This window comes from Urocitellus parryii, chromosome 2 (assembly GCF_045843805.1).
Source record: "Urocitellus parryii isolate mUroPar1 chromosome 2, mUroPar1.hap1, whole genome shotgun sequence".
NCBI lineage: Eukaryota > Metazoa > Chordata > Mammalia > Rodentia > Sciuridae > Urocitellus > Urocitellus parryii.
The window spans coordinates 192946208-192968364 of NC_135532.1; positions in this window are offsets into that span (position 1 = coordinate 192946208).

Sequence of the window (22157 nt, forward strand, 5' to 3'; positions counted from 1 at the left end):
CCTGACATTTCTGGGGAATAGGATTGCCATTCTGTGATAGCATATATTAGTTATATATGTCATTATATATTATATACAATGTATACATAGATTATACAGTATTCTAAGATACCACAGCACAGGGGTCCTACCATCAATTTCATGATGTTACTGCAGAGATGGAAGTCATGAAAGTTATCATGAAACTGGGAAACTTCTGATGAACATGTTAAAAGCATTTACTGATAAATGGAAATAAATAAAATCCTATCAATGTTTTTATGAGGTGCATACATAGAGACATCAGGGATGTACAGGCAAACCAAAGACTACACAAGAACCCAACAGGAAAATGGCCATCCACAGTTCGAGGAGAGACGTTTCAGAAAATCAGTCTGCTGACACCTTGTTTTTGGACTGCTGGCCCTCACAGCTGTGAGAAAATAATTCTCTAAGTTCTCTATTGTTTAAACCCATTCAGTCTGTAGTATCTGTTATGATAGATACATCAGATTGCAACACTGTTTTCTTTTTTTTTTTTTGTAAACAGTCTTATTCCTTCTGTAAAATAATGTAAATAACAACAACAACAACAAATAATAGGTGCAAGAATGACATTATTCAGGGCTCAGGGGTAGAGCACTTGCCTAGCATGTGTGAGGCCCTGTGTTGTATTCTTAACACTGCATATAAATAAAGAAAATAAAGGTCCATTGACAACTGAAAAAAATAATAAAAAAGAATGGCATTAGTCATAGAATTATTAGTAAAGTTTTAACATTAGTTGAGGTTAAAATGAACCCTTACAGAAATTACTACTGCATTCAATTAAGAGACAAAGACTAAATAACTTTCCTAAAGTCACAAAAATATAGTGACAGAACCAATGGTTATTGTGGATGAATTGATTTTCTGTAATATCATACAGATAACTCATTAATAATGAGTCATATGTTGAAAAGAAGAGAAACTTAAATAATCAGGTTTGAAGTGATAAAATCTAAATCAAACAGAAATCGACTTAAGGCCCTTACACAACATATATGTTGTAATGGGAAAATAACAGACAGTTTTTCAGTCTGTAGATTCTGGAACCAACCTGGAATAGCAAAAAATTAAAGTTAGCCAGAATTTTGCTTTCTCAACCTATGATGACATGAGAGAAGTGAGTAAAGTACTTAAGATAAGGAGAGTTAATAATGATGGTCTTGAAAATTAAACTGCATGGCTGTACATATGTGAGAGATCAGAGACATCAGAATGGATGGGAAAGTATTGGATTTTGGCTATGACACAGTCCTAGGTTTTTCAAGGAGTTAACAATAAATAAAGGGTTTGGAAAGAGAGGAGGTGGCCATTAGAGTGTTGGTGATAAGAAATTCCAATTCTAGAGTTTTTATGTGACTAGTGATGACAATTCTACATTAGGTACCTGCAAATCAATGACTGAGAAAGTCTGAAGTACAAATATTCAGGAGAAAGGAATTCAAGGTTCTGAAAGGCAGAGGGTTAGAATGATTACACATATGTTTATATTATCACAAATATGCCAAGAATTAAGACAACAGTAGTATTGGAGAGGGTGTAATGATTTTAGAAGCTAAAACCATGGAAAAAATGAAAAGAAATGTGCAAGAGTGGATGGATAACTGAAATAGAAACAATTAGATTTGATTGATAATGCATTCTTATTACACAAGATTACAAAATCAATTGTGTGTGTGCTTTCCCAAGAGGTAGAATAATGTTCTGAAAAGTGGCCATTCATAGATAACACTCAAGAAAGTTTGACATGAGTTAGCGTCCTCAAAAGAAATGTCAAGTTTTAATTGGCATGAGAATGTGAAGATGAATGGAATATATGAAGAAAAATTAAATATAAATGTTGAGAGTTCATCATAAATTCCAGAAAATGTGATAGAACTGGAGAGAAATAAAAGAGCGCAAGGAATGGAGCAAATATGGGATGAGGGTTGACTTTGACCTGGGAGGCACATGGCATCAATGCCCTATTCAGTTATATAAGCACAATGATATTGAATTCAGTGATTTCAAGGCACATACTGTGATAGTATTCTAAATCAGAGGAGTTTGGATGATAAGTCTTAGTTGGTACTGAACTTCTAAAAATGCAAATGCATAATGTCAAGGATATTTAAAAAATATAACTATGACCCATAATCTGTAACAACCTATCCAGGAAATAAACTGTGTTGTCTACAACAAAACATATGGAAATCAAGCATGTAATAAGTTCCTCTTGTAGGAAATCAGATTGCTATCTCTAGTAACAATCTATGAAGCCAAACAATTACTCTTGTAAGAACAGTCAAAAATTGATAAAAATTTGATTACTACCTAACATTTTTCCAAATTTTTGTTCCTACTTCCAATTTAGGACCAATCAGAGAAAGCCAATTACACAAACTTAACCAACAAACAGGACATTTTCCATGCCAACAGCTCTAATCAACACCTAAAGACACCCATTGAGCTGAGGGTGGTGCTTTCTCCCCCTTCCGTCTGCCTTTGAATCTGCAAGACAAAGCATTGGTGGCTGACCCATTTGCTATTTTTTTTTCATAAGTCTTCAATCATTGTGTATTCCTGTATTTCTAGAATCACTTTCAACACTGAGACTAGAAAGTTTAGTGGAGTCATAGTCAAAGTCTCTGTACTCCATAAAATGCTTATGGTCAAGATTCATATTCTGTGTACATGTACTGTCTTATTCCTGGTTGACGGACTTGAGGATTTTTCAGGATGTTGAATGCATAACTATGTAGGGCCCTTTCTCCAGGATAACCTTACTCAAATTCCCCCTTTGTAAACTGCTTGCCTCCGGTCCTTGCTCAGAAATCATCATTTTAGGGTGGATTCTTCTGATTAGAAAATTTAGCACTGCGACCTATCTTCTCATGTTTCATCACTGATCACTCCTTATCTTTGTCACTTATTCTGCACTTTTTGATTTTTAAATTATTCCTTATTTACCTATTTTGTTATTGTTGTTGATTTGTATTGTTCCCTTTCCAAACTAGAATACAAATTTTTAGGGATACAAGCCCATGATCTTTGCTGTTGAATGGATTCCAAGGTCCTAGTGCAGTGTCTGGAAAAGGGCAATTGATAAATTGATACCATTTGTACAGAGAAATATTATAACCCAACACCATCCTGAATATCAACCCTATCTTAAATTTTAGTATCTACTGAACTCTAAAACATGAAGGCTTTTTGTGTAAAAGCTATTTTTTTGCTAATTTTTTCCATAAATATACTAATGTTGAGTCAATTTTTAAGTACATGAATACAATCTAATCTAGTAATTTTACAGATAAGTCATTCACTAATTTTGGAGAGCAATTTCTTCTGGTTTCTCCCTGGAATTTAGAGTAAAGATAATGGCACCTTCCCACTTCTTCATATGAAAAAAGCATTGTTCCCAACTTATTATTTCCTTATTATTTATACAAACACTGTTGGGACTGGACAATGAATTATGGGTCTTTGAACTGCCCAAAGACAGAGGTGTCACCTCCCTTATAAATATCTTGGTGCAAAGGTGCTGATACCAAACCACCCAGGTGTATGGAGATGACCTATTCAAAGGAAATTCTTATTATCCAAGGAATTTTATTAATTCATAACCTTCCATTCCATTATGAGCACAAATTATGGGCACAAGCTGATAAGTTCTAATTGGGCTGCTTTTACCCTCAGATTTGGTTTTATCTTGAAGAAGCTTTATCACAATAAATCCTTCTGATGTTTATACTTATATAGTAAATGTGTGGATATTGCTTGTGGTCATTAGTCTTCCTCCACCGGAGGCAGAGTAAAACGCCAAGCCTTATTTTTTTTCCTTTACTTTTGTGTCCCTTTTTTTTCCTAATCCCCTCATCTACTGGTCTAGTTAGCTCAGAATAAGCTATCGTGTGCAATGTGATGCAATGACTACTATTTTTAATAATGGTTCAATCCCATCAAAACAAAAACTGTTTACATTTTATCAGCTCTTGCTAGAAAACCCTAAAATTAATGTATCATTTCTGACAGTATGTTTTTGAGGGCTTTTTGTTACTGTTAACTTAATTCTTGCACAATTTAAAGCCACAGATAGTATAGATTTCTTTAAAAAAAATGGAACACTTTTGTGGTTGAATTAATCAGTAGAGTAGAGGAAGAGGACCAAGGCAAGGTAGGCGGGGAGGGAAAGGAGAGGTACTCAGGAATGAGTCAACCAAATTATGTCATGTTCATGTACCAATATACAAAAATGAATCCCATTATTATGTAAAAGAAGAATGCATCAATACAAATATCTTTAAAACCAAAAAAACCCAAAATAATCATATGTTGATATTCTAATGATCACATTAGAATATATTTATAGATAGGGCCTTTAAATAAAATTAAGATTATTTAAAGGCATAAAGGTAGGTCCAAATAAAATCAGATTAATGTCATTATAAAGGGAAATTTTGATACAAAAGAGAGACACCAGAGATGCATAGACACAGAAAAAAATTATAGTAGTGCATAGCTGAGAATGTAAAGATCTGCAAACCAAAGAACAGTCTTTAGAAGAAATCAAACCTATGGATACCTTCTTAACTAGTTTTTTTTTTGGTCAAAAAAATTTTTTTGACAAAAAAACTTATTTAAGTAATGTAATTATATTTTTATTTTTTTTCCTCAATGACAGTCATTTTTGTGATATTCAATTTTAAAAGAATTTATAGGAAAAAGAATTTATAATTTTTTAAGATACTTATCTCTGAGTCATGCTTCTTTCTTGATAAAATGACACTGTCGCTATTCATACTTCAGCATTAGCATAAGCCATATCATCTTCCCTTTTTTAGAGACATAACCATGTAAGTGCTACTTTTAATATTTTATGTGCATTAACTTACTTATCCCTCTGAGAATTACAGCACTTGAAGATTTAGAAAATCATCAGCTTATCTATATTGAAAAGTATTTCTTACATGTGAAAGGGGTTAGTGAGAATAAATAAGAAACTAAAAACAATAAATAAATAATTAAACAAACCAATTTAAAAGTGGTCAAAAAAAATCTGAACAGACGTTTCTTAAAAGAAGACATACAAATGTGCAAAAGATATGGAAAATACTCAGCATTACTTATCATCAGAGAAATATAAATTAAAAATACAATGTGATATCACCTCTCATCTATTTATAAGACTCATTATTAAAAACTCAGAATATAGCAAATGTTGAGAAGGCTATAAAAGGGATTCCTTATACATCATCATGGCAATGTAAATTAGTAGAGCTATTATTAAAAAAAAAGTATGAAGTTTTCTCAACAAATTAAAAATAGAACTACCATGTGATACAGAAATCCCACTAGGGAGTATGTATCAAAAGACAATGAAATCCGTATACTAAAGTGACCTATAGATTCCCATGTTAATTACATTATTATTCACAATATCCAAGATAGGAAATAAATCTAAGTTCCCATAAATGCTTAGAAATTAATAAAGAAAATGTATTATGAATGTACACATAGGGAGTATCATTTACAAGAAAGGGAATCCTGTCATTTGCAACAGCAGGTCAAAACCTGTTGGATATTATTGGTGATAAAATTGGGGAGATATTGGGCAAAAGATACAAAATTTCGGATGTGTGAAAGGAATAAGTTCAATAGATCTCTTACACAACATGATGACTTTAGTCAATAATGGTGTATGAAATACTTGAACTCCTACAGGAGTAGATTTTAAACATTCTCACCACAAGCACATACAAATAATTTTGGAAGACAATGCATATATCAATTAGCTATATTCCACTATTCTACAATGTATATGTGCTCAAAACATCAGGATATATACATATACATATACAATTTTTATTTGTCAGTTCAAATAAATAATTTCTCTAAAAGAGAGAGAAAGCATGTTTGAGAAGGAACACTAACGTATGCTTGTCAGTCCCTCCCTGGGGAGATACACAGAGATTTAATGAACCATCTTCTTTGAAGCCAGGCATGAAGGTGGAGTTATAAAAACAGAAAGAGTTTCAACTTGGACAGACACAATAAAGCTATATATGAATACACATTATCATTCAAGAAAAGGGAAGGGGGATCCCAAAGGTGATATGGATATTAGCAGGGATATTACTGATATCATAGGTCTCAGCCTTAGACTATCTGTTTCTTAGTTTCAGTGGTCACAATCACCTCCTGGTTCCAGCAAGACAGTCTGATTCTCTCTAGAGTCTTATGGTGGATAAAAATGGATGTTTATACAATTTTGTCACCCTAATGGGCTAGCCAGGGATACTGCCCTTGTAGGCCAGGACCACACAGCATTGAGACAAGATCATTCATGTAGTCTTATTATCTAATGAAATTTCCCCTGTTAGATTTTGGACTTGCTTGCACCCTATGACCACCTACCACCACCCCCCCAATTTTTTTCTTTTTGATTTCTCCCTTTTGGAATGAAAATACCTTGCTATGTCTGTCCCATCATTTTATTTTGGAAGAAGATAGCCTGCTTCCTTTTAGTAGCTCACAGCTGAACAGAAAGTTTGCCTCAGAATGGATCATAGTTTGAGTTTCTCCTACACTTGATGTAGATGATATTTAGATGGGACTTTGAAATTGAAGTCAATTCTTAACTCTGTTGAAATTATGTACTTTTGGGGTGATATAAAATGTATATTACATTTGAGTAGGATGTGAATTTTGGGGGTCAAGAGGGTGGCATATTTTAGACTGAATTACTTCCACTTGAAATTCATATATTGAAATTCTAAACCCAAGCAATTGAAAATGTAACTATATTTTGAGATAGGGTCATGAAAAATTATTATGTTCAAATAAAGCTATTAGACTTATTTCTTAATCCAATATGACTGGCGTTCCACAATAAGAACAGGACAGACATAATAGGCATGTGTGCATATGGAAACAGTTGCATAAAGGGACAGCAAGAGTGTGAACAATGAGAAGATAAATTTATGTTGTTCAAGTTACTCAGTCTGTGGTATTCTGTTGTAAACTAAAACCATTAAAATCAAAATTGAATTCCAAGGTCCCTGCTTGGAGTAGAAATGTAATAGATTCAAAAAAAGATCCATGAGGATATTATAAGAATAAAGATGATATGTAGTATTGAAATACCATCCAGGTGGGTGAGGTGGTGCATGCCTGTAATCCCAGTGACTTAGGAGGCTTAAGCAGGAGGATCATGAGTTTAAACACAACCTCAGCAACTAGGAGAGGCCCTCATCAATTCAGAGAGACCCTGTCTCTAAATAAAATATTAAAAGGGGCTGGGGATATGGCTCAATGGTAAGCAACCCTGGGTTCATTCCCTGGTAGCAAAACAAATTAAAAAAAAAAGAAGAAGAAATACAATCCAAATTTGGCTAAACAACACTACACAAAAACATATTCTTAGATTATTTAAATTTCAAATAACGATTCATCCTTTTTTAGCCAAACAATTTTAGAGGTTTAGTCATTTTGTCAGTAATACCAAAATATTGATTTATAACTAAAAAATGATCAAGTTACTAGAAATAAGAGTTTAAACAAAATATATATTTATTATTTATGTTTACAACATATTTTATTCCTAATCATACTCAAACTTTTTATTATAAAAATTTAACAATGCAGTTTATTTTAGTAAGAGATAATTTTATAGTAATAGTGTCCCTGATAGGGGAAAAATATTAAAGATGATGATTCAATTAGTAATAATAAACTACCTTCAACTTATAGAGTTTGATACATGTATATGGATATCTAAAAGTATATCTACAAATAATTATGCATAGATTTATATATGTATAGATATACACAGACACACAAACATCTACAGATCTTCTTGGCTTACAATAGTTTCATGTCCTGATAAAGCCATCATGAGTCCAAAATGTTATAAATTGAAAATACATTTAATGTGTCTAATTTACTAAACATCATAGCTTACTAAATGAATAGATTGAAGAATATTGGTTGTTTATTCTCTTGATTGCATGGATAACTGAAATTATGAATGTTACTGTAAATACTCGGTTTGAAGTAGCTTAATAAGAATAAAAAGGAGAATGAAGATTTATGAAGCTCATGATATATCATATGGTCATCTAGTGTTCTGCTGTGGCCTTCAGAAACACATTTCTGATGACATTGTTTTAGTGTTGTTTCATATCAGGTGTACTACTAATGAACCAAATCTTTATTTATAATAAGTGCAGTAGTTCTCCTTAATGTTATGACTATCAAAAATGTCCTTATATATTTTCAAATGCCCTCAGAATGTGGCTCAGTGATAAGGGAACTGTTAGGACAAAGATACTAGGATAAAGTAGATAGCCCTGACCAGATTTTGTGGAGAAAGGGATGCAGACATGCTGCTTTAGTCAGATTTTTCTCTCCTGTGACCAAAAGTCTTGACAAGAACAATTTCAGAAAAGGCAAAGTTTATTTGAGGACTCACAATTTCAGAGGTCCAAGTCTATAGATGGACAACTCCATTCCTCAGGGCCTGAGATGAGGAAGAGTATCACAGAGAAAGAGGGTAAAGGAGAAAAACAACTGGGAACATGTCACGAAGAAGTAGAAAACTGTTCAACATGGACAAAATATAACCCCCAACAGCAGTCCCCTGTAGACTCATCTTATCCAAGTGCACCCTACCTGCCTCCAGTTATCATCCAGTTAATCCATATCAGGGGATTAACACACTAATTAGGTTAAGACTTTCATAACCCAATCAATTCAGTACTAAATCTTGTACTGTCTCACGATACAAGTTTTGGAGAGGAACACCACATGGTTAAACCATACCAAATTGTTCTTTTTTTTTTTTTTTTTTAAACTCACAGGCTTCTCTATTGACCAAACAGTTCCACACACATCCAACCATTGCAAGTCTTTCTCAAAACAGAAATTTTAAAAAGGAGGTTTTTATAATACTAGTGGATTCCTATTTCCTCCATAGCCTCTCTGAAAGTCAAAGATTGTTCTTAGTCCTCCCCAACATCTCAAGTTTGAGGTGGAGATGAGCATTGGGCTTTAATAAATATCACCCCTTTTACATATCTAAAACAGCAGGGCAGTTGTGAAGTATGGGAATAATTTTTTTTCTGATTTGCCCTCATAAACCTTAGATCATCTTGCTTTTCTAAGAAGGAGCCGACAAGGCAAGGTCCAAGAATAACATTTCAACCTTACTTTATGAAAGGTCCTTGAGATCCAGGTTCCACACAATAGAAAGGGAGGTATGTGGTTTCAGAAAAGCAATAAATTATTAAAAATATCATTTCTACAATAGATTAGGATTCTGGGGACTTCAAGAAGCTGGTATTATATCCCTGTTATGTCTTAATGACACATTCTCTTTTCTACAAATTTGTCTTATCTGTCTTGAGGACCACCTTGACCCATCTCTAAAGAAATGCTCAGTACAGGAAGATTTGGAGTAGCATTCTACATGGTAAAAGGTCATGCTACAGAAATCTCACTCTATCGTTTGAAGTGTCTTATATTTTAGAGGTAATGAGACAGTGCAAACTGATTAGTTAAAACTATTACGTAAGTCACACCACTTGTGTCTACTAAGCACTTGAATGTGGCTAGACTGAAGTGAAATGTGCTGTAATATACAATACACACAAGTTTCAACTTCATTCAGGAAAAAATATAAAATGTCTCAGTTTTATATTGATTATTATTGAAGGAATAATGTTTTGGATATATGAGTTGATTAAAACATATGATTGAAATTAAAAAATAAAACTGTTACTTATGAGGTCTTTCTATAACCCTGTTTCCCAAACTAAAGCTGTTTAAGAGTCATAATCCTAATTGTGTTCATCCTTAGAACAGTGATGATTTTTTATTGAATATATTTTGTAAAGTTAGAATCTTTTGAGTTTCCAATTTTGAAGTATTTCACATACAGAGGAAAAGATCAGAGAATGACATAACACAGTGTAGAGCACCCACTTATTAATTTTAAAGAATCTTATTCTGTTACTAATGTTATAACTTTTGCCTGTTTTGGTTTAGTTAATAAATTTATATATTCATTCTTGGCAACCATTTAAAACTTACCTGTTGCATTCAACTCAATGCATTTACTAATGTTGGATGCTCTGAATATAAGACTTGCAGGCATTGATCACATGGAAGTGGGTGTTCTGATGCTCTGAAAACATATCACATGATATTCTGTTTGGCTCAGGAGTAAGAGTTTACTCTGAGGTGAGAATATATGCTAAATAATGCTCTAGATTAAGCACTCAAAAGTATTGATTACTGGACTGGTTAAAGAATAAAATTTCTTTCATATGAAACTGGCTAAACCAAGATATGTCTACACCAACCCCACATATCCTCACCAGTGAAAATATTTCTGACATGTATTCTTTCCTATTAAAAGATTTTTGGTGCAGACATGATTAGCAATTTCTGAGTGCTTGTAATGAGAATAATGCTGAAGATTTAGATTAAATTTAACATAATAAACTCTTTAAACAATTTGTCGTGTGAGATTTTAATGTCAGTTGTATGGACAATATAGAAGTTTCTTTACTTCTTTGTACAGTAAGTTGCTGTACATAGGAAATTTTTTAATTGGTTTTATTTTTTAAATACATGACAGAGAAATGCATCACAAATCTTATTACACAAATAGAACAATTTTTCATACCTCTGTTTATATATAAAGTATGTACACCAATTCATGTCTCCATATATGTACTTTGGATAATGATGTCTATCACATTCCACCATCTGTACATAGGAAATTACAAGTAAAAATTCACTATATATTCCAGAGGTTTTTTACAAAATGTTTATATTGTGTGTATTCAAACTTTTATGAATAAATTTTTAAAAATATTTAATATGTTGTCTTTTAGTTTTATAGATAATATAATATAGAGGTATCCTATTAAACTTATTTCATGACAATAGCTAAATAACCCATACCCAGAATTTTTTGTGAACAATCAGTATTTATACACTCTTCTGTGAATGGCTGACAAATATCAAGTTTCATTTTCCTGTGAATCTGGCTCTATGAGTCTATCATCTCTGAGGAAACATCTAATGTCAATAAAATTGACTTTTCTTTTTGGGATTTATTCCACACCATCTATCCTAACTCATTCTCTTGAGGTCTGTTGTGCTCTAATAACCAGAAGTTGTATAATTTAATAAGTTAACACTGCAGATATGCCTCATGGTAGGCTACATTCCTTGTGTGGTCAAAGGCAATATTTTTAATCAAATTAATTGAACTTCTATAGGAATAATTATAAATACTCACTTTATATGAATTAATAATAACTAAAAATATTCTCACATCATTTCTTTGCCATATTTTTTCAAATAATGAGTTCAAGTCAGATCAGATTTTTTGAGGGAATTAGTTTTTTAAAACAAAAAAATTCAACAAGATTTTCAAGCAAATTAATTTCTACAAAAGCCTTTACATTTTTATATATGGAAATTGATGTTTTAAATATTTCCTTATTGGTCTTTTCCTCATTGATCTTCAAGCAATAAAATTCCATAACATCTTTGTATTCTGTAATAGCCTTATCAATTACATCTACATATTCTAGATATGTATACTGTCACAGGCAAAAATTTAGGAACAAATATAAAAAAGATGAATGTGACATCTCCACATGGAATGAACCTAAGTTAATGGAAGTACATATTATTTTTATGGATACAAAACCACATATTATTAAAAATTACCATGATTCCAAAAAATTATCTGTATATTTTGCATTCCCAATAAAAATATTAGTAGAATTTTGAAGAAATTTTCAAAGTCATTCAAAGGCAACACTTTTAATCAAATTAATTGAATTTATATAGGAAGATTTATATGTATGGAAATTGAATTTATTCTAATATGAGAAAAACATTTTGTATTATAAAATGTAAAGATCAAGACTAAACAACTTGTGAAACTTACCTTACTTTTAAATAATTATGAATTTAGTGTAATCAATACACTAATGCATTGACACCACAATAGCTATACTCATTGGAGGTAGTCATTTAGAAAAAAAAGAATAGTAAAATTTACATCATGTTATGTACCACAATTGTGTTGAAATGGAGTATGAAAATAAATATAAGAGCTGAAATTATAACATTTCTATTATGAAATATGAAGAAAATTTCTTACCTTGTGTTAGGAAAATATTAATTGAACAGAATACAAAAGCATGCATTATAATTGATATAGTATACTACACCAAAATCAAACTTTTTTCCTTTTTCAAACACACAAATAAGTAAATAAAAATTAAAGAAAAGATTAGGAAGCCAAATATGGAATTCATATACCTAATAGACAGTTTTATCCAGAATACATGAAGAATTTTTACAAGTACATATAAAAGAAAAAAGCAAAAATCAACTGACATTTCAACAAAGATTTATGAGGAGATAATCAACATAAGAAAAATGATCAGTATCATTAGTATGCACAGAAAACCAAATTTAAACAACAATAAGATAACACTGTTCACATTAAAGTGCTTAAGTTGAAAATGACCTCATGTTGGTGATGGTACAGTGCAATCTGAGTTGTCACACTTTGCTGATGGAAATGAACAAAAGCTATAGTAGCCACTTTGTAATACAGGGCAAAATTGTCTTACTGGGTTAAACATACACTAACCATGAATTAGCAACCCCAAGTGATTCAAGAACGAGAAACAAATCCTTAGTATCTATTAAGAGAAATAAATTCTCACATATACAGGAAATACAAAGTGGCCTGCAGAAGCTTTGTTCATAGTACATAAAAACTGGAGCAATCTTAATGCATATCACATGTTCAGTAGATAAACTCTGATAGATCTGTACTATAAAATACTACTCAGTAATGAAAAATAAATTATCATTATTTTTTGGGTGGATATAAGGGATTGAACTCAGGGACACTCAATCAATGAGCCACATCCCAGGCCTATTTTGTATTTTATTTAGAGATGGGTACCACTGAATTTCAGCACTTGGCATTGCTGAGGCTGGCTTTGAACTCTTGATTCTCCTATCTCAAAAAATAAATTATTAATACATGCAAAAACATAGGGTAATATCATAATTATGCAATATTGATAAAATACAAGAAAATATACATCTTGTTTGATTCCATTTCTCTGAAATTCAAGAATACAGATATTTATAGTGACAGAAACAGGACAGTGCTTTCCAACTGAGCCAGAGGAGACTGATACATGCAAAGGAACATGAGGGATGTTCTTAGAATAGTTGAAATGTTTACATATTGATTGTGGAGATGATTACAAATAAATATGTGCCCATCAAAACTTACAATCTATATGCTAAAATTATTAATTTAGTGGATAATTACATAACAATAAACTCTAAAAGTAGTAAAATTTTACAATAATTGAGATGAAATTTTAAAAACACACAATTATTGCCAATACTACAAAGCAAACATTTATAAATAACTGTCTCATAATTTTTTCAGTTTTCTCAATATTTAAGAAAAGATTATTCTATTAAAATAATCTTTGATCACTCAAATCTGATACTTGAATGAATTCTTTCTTTGACATACCACTTAGAATTCTCAGATTGTGACATCACAAACTTAACACTTCAATTTATTTTCTGGTATCTTTGCACAGTAACAGTAAAGCAACAAGTTTGATAAATTTGCTATACATTTAAGTTGGCTACTGAATGCTTAATCTAGATTTCAAATAATATCTTTTGCCATGTGTACTGATTCCAGTGTCAATAAATAAATAAAGGCTATTTCATGCTTTGAACACCTTTAATTTAGAGAAACTTAGCCCTCTTCATTGAAAGATTCTGACTACAATTTCAGCACGAATGTCTAGCTGTTGGTTTGATTCAGATAACTTATACCAGAAAATAATTGTATTACATGGATTTTCCTGTGAAAATTGTTTCACGTTTACAGGTGATTTTTTTCTTAAACATTTTCCCTGTAAGATATAACTGCCTGTGGAATAAAGGGCTTTCCATTTATCAATTTTCCTCCAACTGGACAATATCCAGGTTAAAAAAAATAATTTGTGAGGACTTATCAATGCTAAAGCTACATTTAGTTGCAAGAAGGTCATTGGATCATTGCAATATCAAATTTGATATATGTAGCATGTTCAGATTTTTGAGGATTATTGTATTCTAGGATGATTTTATATCTGAAAATTTGGCATAGAGTATTTTGATGATTATTTCATAACTTTACCTCAATGCTCAAAACCAAGTCTTAATAGTTGAAAAAATTTATTAGACATTTTTATAACACTTGCATTACAGGGTCTTAGTGGCTCTATCAAACATTTACAGGTCTGTTAAACAATTCAAAACAATGACAGATTATAAATATCATAAAATTTAATTGTGTATTTATAAGTTGCAATCATATTTCAACAAGTTAGTAATCTAAAGCATATAATAATTTACCTCATATTTAGAGCTTTCATACTTAATACTGATCCCTCATAAATATAAAGGTCATTATCCTAATTATATTAAACATAGACTTATTTTATTCCATTTTTTCCATGTACAAAGTTGCATATTTCCTCACATAGCTTCTTTTTAGTTTCACTTGCGATCCTTTTATCTTCCACTAACACAAGAAGTTCCTTTATCTCATTTTATTTCTTCTGCAAATACCAAATAAAATTTAATTAAAAGAGCTGTAATATTTTTCTGGACAAACAAAACCTGTAAATAGCATGTTACCAAAATTCAAAATGAAAGAATGAATAACTTCAGGTCTAGTGCCATGTTACAAAATGTCAATTGATCAAGTCTGCCTCAAAATACTTTGAACTTCACAATTTATTTATTGTTCTTTTTTCCCATTGTGTTCCATAAATAGTTGATCTTTAATAATGTATGGAATACTCTAAACATTCTATTTACTTTGGATTGTTAAAATGTCTACCCCACTTTAATATTTTAAACTTCTGTTGAATTGTGAAAGGCATCCTTGTAAGTTACACTTCTACATTTCCTTTTCTGGATCTGATTCTTCCAGTGTGTTAGGGTTAGTAGAAAGTCAACATAATCATTCTTTGCTTATGAATTTTGTGGTAGTTCCTCCTGTGTTACTGATTACTGCTTTCATAGCCAGAAATTGGTGCTGTGACAATGGTCCAAGGGGACTACCTTCTCTCTCTTTGCCTCTGTTTATCTGTCTCTGTTTCTCTCTTTACACACGCACACACGCGCGCACACACACACACTGCTTAAAGAATATAAATCCATCTGAAGTTCAACAGTGCCTCTCATATCCCTTTCAGGTTCTGTTTCCCTGTTGTAAGGGAACCCTTTTCCACCTTGGTTGGAATAAAATAGGATGGTAATTTCAGTTCTATTATTTTCTAAAATAGTGTTGTGATTCTAAGAAAACTCACCTGTCTTTACCACTCTAGATGTAAAATTTGTACTTGGCTGGATCCTGTCATCCACTTCAGTTTGCTTTTTACCTATTCAATAGTTGCAAGAAGAGATCAGTAATTCTACCGACAATTCTCCCAGTCAGCTAGGGCTTAGGAGCAAGCACTCTTAAGTATTTTATAGTTAGTTTCTAAGAAAATCACCTCATTGGGCTTCAAGCAATAAAATTCCATAACATCTTTGTATTCTGTAATAGCCTTATCAATTACATCTACATATTCTACATATGTATACTGTTACAGGCAATTGATTCTTATTCTACATTTGGCAAAATTTTACACTTAACATGTGTGTGTTCTCCTCACTCCTGAGATGTCACAAGTTCTTGATCTTCCTTTTAAAACTCTGGGCACTGAAACTTCAGTTTCTTCCATTTCTCTTTTTCCTCTTCCCATTTTCTTATTTTTTACTGTCGTTTAGGGATATCATGTATGTCATCGCCCCCTCTTTTCTACTCTTTCTAGTTACTACCTTTTCTAAGCCAATCTCATCTATGGTGGTACATGCCTATAATCCCAGTGCATCTGGAGGATGTGGCAGGAGGAGCACTAGTTCAAAGCTAGCCTCAGCAACTTAGTAAGGCTCTGAGCAACTCAGCAAGATCTTGTCTTTAAAAAAAAAAAGAAGTCTAGTTGATGATATATTTTGTCCAAATACTTTTTACTTTTGTCTTATAGAAAGATTTTGTATCCTTTTACACAATTGTGTAATTTGAAGTCCTTTCTAAGGATGGAGAATAATGTCTTATTTATTAATTTGTGCTTGGCCATAGACTTGTTCTGGACAATGACAGATGCATGGAAGTAACTGATTGGAAGCTTTAAGATTTTCAGTGAATTCCAACCACATTATTTTACTTTTTTCCCCCTACAAGCTGGCTAACCCACAATTGGTCTTCAATTATAGTCTAGATCTCATAGTAATCACCATACATGGACAGACTTGCAGTTAAGTACTAAGCAACAAGTTACAGCAGACCCACAATAGCCCAGAATTGAAATGTATACATAAAAATTAGTTTTTCTTATACTTTCCTTTTAGTAAGCCATAAATGTATCATTGCATGTTACTGTAGCAAACATGTCAGTCATACATTTATTGCCAGACTCTAAATCCTATGATTACATGTACAGGTTTCTCTCCTGAGTACATCTTAATCTTCAATCAGAGTAAGCTTAGATGTCCTATAAATTTCTCAGTTTCAACATGTACCCAAATTAATCTATCATCTGCTCAACTTATTTTTTTCTGTTTCTTAATTCAATGAAATATGCCACCACATATTTATCATCCTGAACCAGAAATTTAAATGTTATTCTTGATTTCCAGATTAGAATTACTGTTCCTCTTTAAGGCTTGCATTATTAGTACTAATTCTTTTTGTTTGTACTGGGGATTGAAGCCAGGGGCACTTAACCACTGAGCCATATCCCCTACCAATTTTTTTTTATTTATTTATTTATTTATTTATTTATTTATTTATTTATTTATTTTGAGACAGAGTCTCAATAAGTTGCTTGAGGGTAACTACTTGTTAAGATGCTAAGCTACTTGTGTTGCTGCTAAGTTGCTGGGTTTCTGGGGCTGGCCTCAAACATGTGATTGTGAATAGCTGGGATTACAGGAGTGCACTACCACACATGGCAAGACTTGCATATTTTTACTTCAAAATTCTCACATTAACTTCCATTGGACCTTTGTAATAAGTATTTCCCAATAAGCCATTTCTCTATCACTGTGATTTATCTCACATCATCATTATTTCATCCTCAGTATCATAATAGCATTTTCCTGATGTCACTGACCTGTTTCCTTCTGATCCACTCAGGAGATCATCACACATGATCAATCTAAAAATATAAATCCAGCATTGTGTGTTCTGGGATGATGTAAATATGCAAGCAAACAAGCAAGCAAAGCATTCTAAATGCCTTTGTATGAACATAAAACTAAAGAATAAGTTTATTTTCCTGTGTTAAAAACGTTGTCTAATCACTATTTACTTCTGAAACTTATCTTTCATTCTCTTTACCCAAAATGTAAATGAAACGTGAACTTTATTTCAGTGCTATAATGCTTTGTTTTGACTCAGAATGTTCCCTCTAGCAATTCTTTTTTTTTACTGTTATCCTTTTGCCAGATAATTCATGCTCATTTTCAAATTTTAGTTTGTATTATACTTTGTCTTATGTTTTCTATGCAGCTCTTCAAATGCCTATCAGAGTTTTTCTTTTTATTTACTTAATTTTTATTTTATGCTTCATCAAATTATAAACTATTTAGAGATAGATAAGAACACTGCTTTTTCCTCTTACAAAGTACAGTTCCTTGTGCTATTTAGTATACGCCACCTATAAAATTTAGTAGTTATTTCATAATTGATATATAAATAAATGCTGTCTTCCCATAAATTCCACTATATTTTACACCTTTAAAATAAACCTTCAAAATAAAATTTATGTTTTATTTCCTGAGTTCTCTTATGTTTTTTTCTGCCTTTACATTATAATCAAGGGTTCATAAGTATCTGTCTTCAGATAAAATTTTAGGAATATACAAGTTTAAAATAATGAAAAGGAGGATATCATAAAATTCAGACTGTTTTTATGAGAATAAAATCAAATCTCTATCATTTGATGGGTACATTTTTGCAAACTTCAAGGTGTTGTTTCCAGTACAATTCAAATAAATCATAGGAAACATTAAGTTAAGTAAAGTAAAAGAAATATATACAAATTTAAAAGTCTATGTAGCTATAGAATTATTTGTTCAAAGACTTTAATATAAAATGTTCTCCCAATTGTAATCATAAAGGCATATTTTACAGAATTTATACATAATCTTTAAATATGACTAATACCAATTCCCCTATTTTTTGTTTGTTTTTGCATGTTTATTCTCACAGAAATAATTTGGAGAGCTTTCTTCTCCTCTTCTATGTGGGCTCACTGTGATATGCTTTAGCCAGTAGATTACAGTAAAATTGATCTTCTTAGACTTTTATCTGTAGACCCTTTGGGTATTGCCAAGTTCTGCTTCTTTTTTTTTTTTTTTTTTTTTTTGGGAGATCATTTGTCATGCTGTGAAAAGAAGTATAAGCCATACTACTGAATGCTTAGAGACCACATGGATAAATTTCCTTGGGAATGAGAGAACTATCTTGTTTTTTCAGCAATGCCCCAGTAGAATGAGGTCAATAAAATGGCTTAGAGTAACATTTGGGGACAGAAGAACCATTCAGCTAAGCCTTTAAAAAAGTTATAAATAACTTTTCTGTCCAAATGAACCATAGGTAATATTAAGTCAATATTGTTTTAAATCACCATGTTTTGAAACATAGTGTTATGCAGTAAGTACACATGATATGTCTTTTAGAAAATGCTGTATATAATGAGATTTACAGTGCATAAACACCTAAGAGATTCAAAGGATATTTCCAGATCTACTGGCTTCAAGATGTTTAACATTTCTCAAATACTACCTTTCCCATTCTTTCTGAAACCACAAAGGCAATAAAATGTTCTCCACATTTCTTAAAAGGATGTTGGCAGAGACTTTTTATGAGCTTTAAAAGTTCGTATAAAAATGTATACTATGCATGCAGGCTACAGAAATAAACAGATTTTTCCATATTCTATCAATATCACTTATTACCTGTTGATTTACATTGTTCAGGGGCAAAAAAGTAGAAAAACATATGACATTAAGTAGTAGTTATATAAAGTTTTTTTTTCTTCTTGTATTATTTAATTTACTATTATTTTTCTTTCATTGTTTAATGTCACTTATTCACAGTCAATTCCAATACTGTTTATTATCTGAGTAATTTTAGTAACAGAACTTAAATGTCTCAGAAATCAGTAAAATATTGACCTTAATTGAAACAATTCAAACATGTTTTGTTCTACTTTTCAGAAATATGTATTCAATTCATTATATTATTGAATAACCAAGTATGTAAAAAAATAGTATTCTTTATTTCCAGTTGTTTGATATATCTTAATATACCTTAAAACAGTTAACACTTTCATCTATTTTTTACATCTATTTCTTTTTTTTTTTTTTTTTTTTTTTTTCCTCCCCCATTTGTAAAATTTGTGAGGTGAATCTATCTTTATGTGCCATTCTGGAGATTAAATCCAGGGCTTTGTGGATAGTAGGCAAGTGCTCCACCACTGAGCTAAATCCCTATGCCTGAATCTTGATTCTTGCCACAGCTTTTGTTTTTTTTTTTTTTTTTTTTTTTATTGGTCGTTCATAACATTACATAGTTCTTAATACATCATATTACATGGTTGATTCACATGGATTATGAACTCCCGCTTTTACCCCGTATACAAATTGCTGTATCACATCAGTTTCCCTTCCATTGATTGACATATTGCCTTTCTAGTGTCAAGAGCTTGAGAAGAAGATTTACATTAAACAGGGATGAGAGGTGGGAGGGAAAGGGAGTGAGAAGGGAAAGTGCATGGAAATGGAAGGCGATCCTCAGGGTTATAAAAAATGTCATATAAGAGGAAAGGAGGGGTAAGACAAGATAATACAAATGGAAGAAATGATTTACAGTAGAAGGGGTAGAGAGAGAAAAGGGGAGGGGAGGGGAGGCGAGGGGAGGGGAGGGGGGTTAGTAGAGAATAGGACAGACAGCAGAATACATCTATTTCTTTACAATTAAAAATATCAATGAAGACATTGAAAAAGTATGTGAATTCTAGCATAGTTGAATTATAATACAAATATACATATATTATGATTCACAAAACAAAATTCACTTCCATCCAAAGTATAATCATCATAAACTGATGCTAATAACCAAATTGATGATACTTCATGTGAGTTTCTGGATAGGTGACAATAAAATCTGAATGAATTTTTCAAGTGAATTTTATGAGAAACAGAATTAAAGAACCAAGCCAAAGGCACATTAAGTCAGATTCTGAAGAAAGTAAAAGGACACAAAAGTTTGAAAATTCAATTTTGGTTTCTTAATAAGACAAACTGAACACATACTTCTCAAATATCAGTCTGTAACACATTGTATCTATAAAACATGCTATATCAAATTTTTATATATGTTATAGCAAAATTATATCTGATGTGACAGATTTGGGATACTTTCATGTAAAGATTGATCAATGACTCTGCTTTTGCAAAAGCTTCAAACATAGGAAGTCAAGAAAGGGCACTTGTTCTCAACTAAAATAAAGGAAATTGGGTATAATTCAACACATTCATTTTCATAATGATGAAATATTAAAAATTTATAATAAGACTTTAGAAAATCTGAAATGTAGAACAACTTAAAATAAAGGACAGATGTATTTAAATAAAGTGAAAATATTTGGATTGTAACTGTTAATCTTTCCTGAAAACAAAGAAGTCATTCATGGACTAATTGACACTCTAGTCATAGAGAAAATACAATGACTTCTTTACAAAATGATTGTGGAGGGAGAGTATAATGTGGTAAATTCCTTTGTAATTTTTCAAAAATATATATTTTTAAAATTAATTCTGGTTAATTTTGTAAGGCAATGGTTTCTTTTTAATGCAATCTTTTCTAATTAAGAAATGAAAAACTGAATTAAATTTTCATGAAGTTCATTGGTACAAAAATTCCTGTTCTATTATTTTAAATGTATTAAATTACCCACTTTACATATTTCCTTTTTTTCTTCTGTGACTTGGTGTTATATTCATATATTGCACCTAAACATGAACAGTTGATAAATTGAAACAGTTTGATATGAAATTACCATAGCTAGGAGACATTATATGTTCTCTAGCTAATGAATGATATAAATGACTTGAGTTTGTATATAATGACTTTTGCATTTAGGTGAAGAAACGACAACAGAAGCATAAAGGCAAAGATCACCGTCACAAAGAGAAATATTTATTTTAATAATTCAAGATTAGTCATAAGGATCAAACTTTCAATGATCTTAAAAAAAGAAAGAAATATGAAGGGAAAGAAATCAAGATATGTCTTTGAGACCAAAGATATCAAGGCCATAATTTTCAGCACTAAAAAGAGTTACACTCAAGTAATCTGAAGATTGTAGAGCTATGGGACTGTAACAGATCTGAAAAAAAAAATGCCTAGAAATTCAAGGAAGACCCATTTTCGCATTGTTCTAATATCCTTGACTCTGTCTTATCTAAGAATAAGGGATAAAAATCTTAGTTATTGCTTTGTTGAACTATTAAAATATTATCAATACAAGAAAGAGATTTTTTAGTTTTTAAGTTTGAATGCTAAATAATGTACTTAACAAATTAGAAAAGTATAATGCCATTCATTACATTATATGCAACATTGAGATGTAAAATATATATAAAATGTTTAAGTTCTTTAACAGTTATGCAAACTTTACATTTGCTACAGAGCAGATATTAATGCATGCATTTTTGTTTGAAGTTTGGCATTAATATCACTATAATATATTATTTTAAGTTTATTCACAGAAATATTAAAATACAATAATCATGTAGGTCCAAGAAATTATTGATTTATATTATTTTTTCTCAGTATAATTAAGCATTTGAATTTTAATAATTGATTGATTGACTATAAACATGGTAGAACTCAATATTTCATTTTGATTAATGATGTAAACAATGCTAAATTGTAGATCCCACCTCCTTTGCAATGTGTAAATATAGTCCTC